We start from the raw sequence: 7,719 nt of genomic DNA, 5'->3' as shown, positions 1-7,719 counted from the left end.
TCCCTCTGAATGTCAGCCCAGCTCTGCTGTGTCAGCCACTCCTCCCAGTTTGATACCATCAGCAAGCTGGCTGAGGGGCCACCCTGTCCCTTCCTACAGGTCATTGATGAATATGCTGAACAAGTCTGGACCCACTCCTGACCCCCGGGGAACACCCTGGGAAATCTCTCTGAGATGATGCAGTCCATCTACCAGGAGCAAGGTGCAGGAAAATTAAAAAAAAAAACCAAAACCCTGCAGGGTTTTTGTCCTCCCTGGGGGCACCAGAGGGAATGACCAAGGGCACAGGGGTCCCCAACAGTCCCATGCACAGATGCCAAGGGGCTTTTGACTTCCACCTCAAATCCTGTCAGGCTAAAGTCTTCCTTTGACTCTCCATCTCCCCACCAAACGCCTGAGGATGAGGAGGCCAGGAGCCATTTATATACTTTGATAAATGTTATTTCTAAAGTGAACTGATGAGCGTGATGCCATTCAGCCTCTCTCCAAGGAGACAGCATACTTTTGTTTTCAGCTGATTATACAGAGGGAACATAAGAGGAGGGGAAAAATTGTTGCAAAACCTAATACCATTCATTTTTATCTGGCAATTAATGCCATTGCCCATATCTCAGTGAGGCTTTGCTGTCATTGGACTTCCTCCTGTCAGAATGAAGCTTCCCATTAGTGATGGTCATAGCAACACTGGAGGCAAACCTGTCATGGTTGCCCCTCAGCTAAGAAACAAATATTAATCTATCCCTCTGTGGTTTGGTAGCTCTGTAAAAGGTGTAGAGTACTCGGCGGTTAATGATTTCTGATTAACAAATGGTTTTTTTTAATGATTTACATCGTTGTTTGTGGGCCTACCTTAAATCAGTTGAAGTCTGCCAACACGGGTCCACTTCTCCTGTGAGCAGCCCATTTTTCCTGGCTAGGACTGCTAACAGAACAGCTCACCACAGCATCTTCTGCCCCCATTTCAAAAGTCATTTCAGTATTAAATACGCAGCATAAACAAAGACAAACCCCTGTCAGTGTTTTACAGCTGTTTAATTATCTCCCATAAATTAAACTCAACGATCCTCTTACCTATCTTTTAACAGGCAAGGACAGGAAAGACAGTTTTACTGCTGCCCATTATTTTTTTAGTGCATCAAACACCATTTATTGTGACAGAACTGCACACCTCCAACGCAATAAAGCGATTCATCAGTCGTACCACATAAAGCTCACCACCCAAAAAAAACAAAGGGAGAAAACTATACCTGGCCCCTGCACAAGCAGAATGATGTAGTTTAATTTAGCTTTCAAACCACAGGACTGTGATTATTCTCTTTCTGAATTTCCCCACTTTTTTTTCCCCTGATAATTCAAAGGAGGTAACAATCTTCTCTTCGTCCCTTCACTTTCTTCCATTTCATTTGAACTTTTTAATGCTTCCAAACATCCTGCTGCTTTTTGTGCTTGTATTTGCTCTTATATCCTATGCCATCCATAAACCCTCATATAAAAGTTGGATTTCCTCAAAGAAAATCCCTTTCCTCTACCTTTTTGACCTGAAATATGTTCCCAGAATACACTTGAAGCACCATTATTTTCTCCCCTAAACCATCTTTTTATTGAAAAAAAAAAAAAAACAGGGTTAGAGATTAGACAGAAGACTTGTAAATTCCCAGAATAAAACTTACTTTTTATTCATGGTGTGAGCTACTAAATAGGCCATTGCAATATGGGAACTATTTTAAGGCCTTTCAGCACCGTTACCTTGGAGTATCTCACAATGAACACGAAATTACTTCCCTCGAAGGTGATTTTATCACAGGTTAAAAGCATACACAGGAACAACTAATATTGGAGTACACTGCTGTGAACTCCTATCTTTTTTAACCTGTGAGATAACACATCCTACCACTGCCTCACAATTACCCCTCCATCTAAAAAAAAAAAAAAGCTAAAATTAAACTTTAAATGGCTTAAAAACATCATTTCCATGTAGCTACTATATGGAAACCCCGTCCTAATGAACTCTGTATTAAACTACACTCAGGCTGATCCTTTTTGTTTACCATATGCAATTAGAAAGTCGTTTTAAAAGACATTCATTTTTTTTTTTGGCATATGTTTAGGTACTCTTCCGTGGCACTAAGCAAAGAAACAAGGAAAAATACACTTGGAAGCACGCTTAGGGTTGAAACAGAGTACAAGCAGCACGTTGCTCCCATTTATTTGCTGCTGCAAAAGGCAAGCTCTGCTGTGCTCAACCTTACTCTCTTGGCAACTTGTTGATAAATACAAAACACTCCAACAAGTCATTTGTTTTCTCCTTGGCTCACTGCGAGCAGATCTGAAGGGGAAGAAGAAAAGCTGCTTATTCTTACAAGTGAAACAACTCAGGGAGAAGGAAGAAACCCAAATTTTGCACTGGCAGCTGGCCCCTCTACCCAGAGCATCCAAGCAGTCACGGAGGGAGAAGCTGGACATCTCCCTCCTCAGGAACACATGGGTATCTTCATCTCAGCAGTGCAATCTGCAGCCTGTGAGCACGTTGCCACAGGGAAGTCCCTTGCTGGATGCAGTGAGAGCCCTCCAGGAACCTGCGGTGGAGTAAATTCCACCCGCATCGCCTCCATCAGCTCCGTGAGTCCAGGGGGACAGGGTGTGGTGCACCCCAAACGCAGGCACAGGGGGACCAGGCAGGCTGTGGGTGAGGAACAGCTTGGATCTACGTGACCCAGAAGTATGTTGACTCATTACACAAAGCAGAGATCTTGCGAGTTCAGACAAGGACATTTTGGACTTGGACGTGCTGTTGTATTTTCCAACCTTATAAGAAGATGTTCTGTTTCTGCAGCCCATAGATCTTTCTAAATATGGTGACAGTTTTAATAAGGGGTTGCAAAACGCTGTTGTAGGATTATTCTAGGGTGCCCTGAATCCTACCCAAGAACTGAACCAAACTCTTTCCTCCAGCCCTTGTGCAAGGCAAGTTGTTGACAAGAGGAGCAAGCGTTCTGGTGACCTTTAGAAAGTTTCACATTCGTAAATTTTATCCCAGGCCCCCGAGAAGCCTTAGGGCTGGCATTGTTATGTGGAGATGAAGAGTGAAATAAAACCTAAGAACAACGTAGCTTGTTGAAAATTGAAAACTACTGGGACTTGCCAGTGGCTGCAGTGTGTGCCATGGGTGCAGCCCATGCAACGTAGCCAGGAACCTTTGTCGTGGTGCCATCTGCTTAATTTTCTCCAAGGCAACGGGTGCCATCTCTTTGCTTTCAGTGAGGTCCTACGTCACTCAGCAGCGTGGAACGTGACACAAACGAGGCACGGTGCAGACTTTGCAAACAGGGTCACCCCAAGGGCCGTGCTGATGGCAGCAGGCAAGTCCTGGGCGGGCACGGAACGCCCCATACCGAGCGACACAAACACGGGCACCCACGTTGGCCGGGGTGCTATGGGAACACCACGTCTCATCAGCAGGCTCCGGGCACCAGCCCCTCCAAGCAGGGATAGTGAAAGTGCACCCTCATCCCTGGCAAGGGCTGGCTGACTCTCAGGAGCAGCTGCAGAGAAAACCCACCCCTTGGGTCCTCGTATGACTTCTGTAAAAGGTGCTGCTGGCACCGTCCTGCTCACCCCATCCGGGGTGGGGGAAAGGGACCTTGTCACCACGTTCCCCAGGGAGGGTCAGGCCCGTCCACGCTCACATGGGCTTTATATTCTTGGCTTCTCCTCCAGAATTCACAGCTGACACTAGTTATTTCTAGGGGTTCTTTCTCTCCAAAAGGAAAAAGCAAGGGTGGGGGAAGAAGATGGTTGCGATTATTTAAATAAATAGCATGTAGGCAACTGGTCTTATTAAGGAAACAGAAATAATAGTCTCAGCCTTTTCAGATCTCGGGTGCATATATGGATTATGACAAGCCTGCACAATTAGCTTTTATAAATGCACATTTTGCTCCTGCACAATGTTGCACACAGCTAGCTGCCTGCTTTTTGGTTTTTAAGCCTCATATTCCATAAACGCCCTTTAAAGAAAAGGCAAAAATTATCACCAAAAGCAGGATTTATGGCTCACTAATTTAGTGGGTTAAAAAGCTAATTTTTTTTTTTTTTGCCATACTGTTGATTTCCTTGTAGTTCATTGACTTAATTTAATTTTGGCTCTTTAATTCAGTTCTTTCCAGCTCTGATTCATGATTACTATATTACTAAGCCTGCAAAAAGAAAAGTAATTATGAGCTTCCCCAATCATCTTTATTTCCATGGAAGAAAACTGATAGAGGAGAGCTTCACTCAAACCATAGAAAAAGACAGCTCTGGGGGAACAACTGGACACTGATCTATGAAGAAGATCATGTGTTCCCCTGCACCAGCCTCTAAGCAGTCACTGGCGATACGCCTGGATATTTTGGATGTTTCATGTCTGTCAAATAAATCAAAGATCCAGATGTAGAAGCTGGCAACGGTGACATTCTGCTGGTGACTTTCAATCTGCAAGCTAGGGAGTAGGACACAGAGAAGGATAAATGCCATGTTTTTTAATTGGACATGTTATTTCAGGCAGCTGTTTTATTTATAGGAAGATTGACAATTATTTCTTTCAGTTCGTCAAATCAGTAGCTCAAAACCTTCTTTTATTTTTCCAGAGGTAGGGTTCTAAGAGGAGACATCTCTCTCAAATCACAGGGAACAGTCATCAAAACAGTAGCATCAGCCTTCAAAACATCATCTCCATAGAATGATGAGGAGAAAATGGTTTAAAGAGGTGTGTGAATGAAGGTAGTGAAGTATAAACTTATGAAGAGTGCAGCATCCTACAGGGTGGGCATACTGTAAAATGGAGACATCATTGATCTAATGTTATGCAGATAAGTTTAAGAGGATTTATTTAATTTTTTTTTTAGGAAAACAAATTAAACCCTTACTGAAAAAAATATACTGTATTGCAGATTCTTGCTTTAAGCCACTGTGTGTTTCAGAAAGCTCTAAGTCTTGCCAGCCAGCCTGTGTTTTCTGACACCACACCGTCTCCTAATAGACACTGCTCTGATTTCCATTGCTCTCTAAAGCAACCAGTGCTCTCACCGGCGAGTTATTTGTCCTGTCACCCTGGAAGGACAGCAGTGGTGTCCACTGCTCCCAGCAGAGCACCCGGATAAAGAAAAGTATGTTGTTTAGTGCAGCTAAGCCATGGGCAGCACCGGGGACTGCCTCTTTGAAGATGGGTTATCTGAAATCCCATTTACCAGCATTCCTCTGGACGTGCTGAGCTCCAGAGGCACACTCTGTGTTTGCCTAGGAGGCTGATGAAGGAAGGGCAGCTAGAGCCCTGTATGCCCTGTGTTCATGAAACCTCAAAGTCCTGAAACTATCTGAAGAGTTACCTGAAACACTGGCTGTAGACTAAATTACAATGAGTAAATCAAGGCTTTAAGAACTACACAACTTTCACACTAATCATTGGAATCCTGCTTTTCAATAAAAACACTTGCTTGAGAAAGCTTTTTTTTTATTACTGAGGATTTCCATTGTGCACTGGAGTTCATAAATATGCACTGCTAAGCATGGGATAGAAAGCAAAATCTCTTATTTACTCTCTGAATTTGAGCCTGGTGACCTGTGTCTTTGAAGAGCAGATTTATAAGCAACCCATGCAGCCAGACACATGGTTTAAATCCCACTATCTAATCTGGCTGCTCCAGCTACCAGCTAGATCAACCATCTACCAAAAGTTTAGCCTTGATCATTTTTACCAAGTACAGCACTTCAGCATTTATTTTCTTTTTTGTGAATCCAGAGTAATTCTTATGCCATAAAACCTTAGTATGCAGGAGACTCAGTATTTCAAAACAATCTCAGTGATCTCATTTTATAGTCTTCATAATAACACATTAAGTATTTTGAAAACCACTTTCACACCTTTGTATACTTTTTTTCCAGTATGATCTCAGCAGAGTCTTCAAACTTTCAAAGCTGACTGGGCGTTGAGAGTTTAAACAGCAATGTATTCCACATACTTTCCATCTCCCACATCTTACAGTATGACCATGAAGTGTTAAGTGAAGCCTTGGGTAATTCTGGATTTGAGTGAGGTTTCATGGGAGTGAACCATAAAGCACAGAAGCAGCACTTTCTATAAAGAGAAGGGATTCTTTGCCAGGGAGAGCGACCCAAACGATTTCCTTCATTATGGTTTTTCAAGCCCATGTGCTTCTTTTTATATAAAGGAAGACTAGGCAATTGCTATAATCAGCAGCACATTCCAGCTATTCTAAGTCTAAAACATGACATCAAATAACCTGACAGGAAAAAAAAACCTAATTCTAAGACAGACTTCATTTTAAGAGTAAAAAAAATAAGATGTTTTTCAAACAAGATGACAGCAATTTATTTTTCATGTATAAAATACTTTTCCTTTTTCCCCTGTTAATTACAATAAACAAACCTCTGGTGGCTTAACTCTAAAACTCATTTCCTTGCAAAAAAAAATTAGTTTACACATTGGTTTGCACTGAGCTACACTTTTTAGATGTCCATTGAAGCTAATCTGGTAGAACATAGGATTTAGAGTTCAGGTTACCTTATGACATATAAAATTTTCTTAAATTTCCTGCTTTCGTATATCTGTGTGTCATTTAGATAAACAATGAAAGAAGAATTGACAAGCTACATTATTGTTGTTGAATTACTTATAGGCATTAACTACTTCAATGTGTTAGCTATGCATAAAATAAATGAAACCTGATTTTGGAGGTGAACTCAACAGATCCCGACGTCCCTTTATTTGATTATCTGCTCTGCAAAAGTGCTGCGTGCATTCGGTAAGTTTTGTGTCCACAAATCTTTCAAAGCTAAACCCTGCAGCCCGGGTCCAGCTCTCGTGCTATTCTGACAAGTTTTGTTCTGAGCCTTCTGTAAACAGGAAATCAGAGCAGACAAGCCAGGAAAGAAAGGCGAAATGCCCCGTGAAACGTGCTGCGTAATGAGCTGGTGAGACGTGCTTCAACAGAGGGCTTATTTAACAGCAGCTGAGTCATGTTTTTGCAAACCCATGCCTGGTTCCACCCCTCCTCCCCCCCCTTTTTTCTTTTCTTTTTTTTTTTTTTTCTTATTTCTGAGTCATCCCAGTCAGCCCTGACATATCCCTGCACCGCCTGGCTGATCGGGAGCAGCTGTTTATAGCAATGGGCTGTGACAGCACGCAAGGCTGAGCCTCTCACAGCTTCTCAGAAGCACTGGTGGGAAGGGGAAAGGGGGCAACAACATCCAAAAAAACATGTCAGCATCGTTTTCATTGAGTAAAAGCTCCTCTTTCGTAGGCTGTTTTATTGTTTTTTGGTTTAGAGCAGAAGCAGCAGGGCAAAGTCACCACGATTGCAACAGGGCACTGTACTCACTCGAGTTCTTAACCCTACACCAAGGCAATGAATTCATGAACCCACCCCCTGAGCCTCCAAACATCAACAGTGGGCTTGCCTTCACATTGCAGGTGGGGAGCTCGTTCCTCTGGCTGGAGGAGAAATCAGAGACATTTAGCTGTTATAACTCTGCCAGGGAAATACGTCAGTGCTCCAGACACGGCCAGGCTGCTGGTGGAAGGGCACTGGCATGGGCTGCAGGATGGAATCTGCTGCAGGGGCATGCTTAAATACAGCAGAAGAAACAATGTCAAGCTGGAAGGCAGGGTGGGAAGGGACCTCTCAAGGTCATCTGGTCCAACCCCCCTGTATGGAGCAG

Source organism: Merops nubicus, unplaced genomic scaffold, assembly GCF_000691845.1.
Source record: "Merops nubicus isolate BGI_N331 unplaced genomic scaffold, ASM69184v1 scaffold5405, whole genome shotgun sequence".
In the NCBI taxonomy this organism is placed as follows: domain Eukaryota; kingdom Metazoa; phylum Chordata; class Aves; order Coraciiformes; family Meropidae; genus Merops; species Merops nubicus.
The sequence above is the reverse complement of the archived record's forward strand: the minus strand, read 5'-3'. Positions refer to the sequence as shown.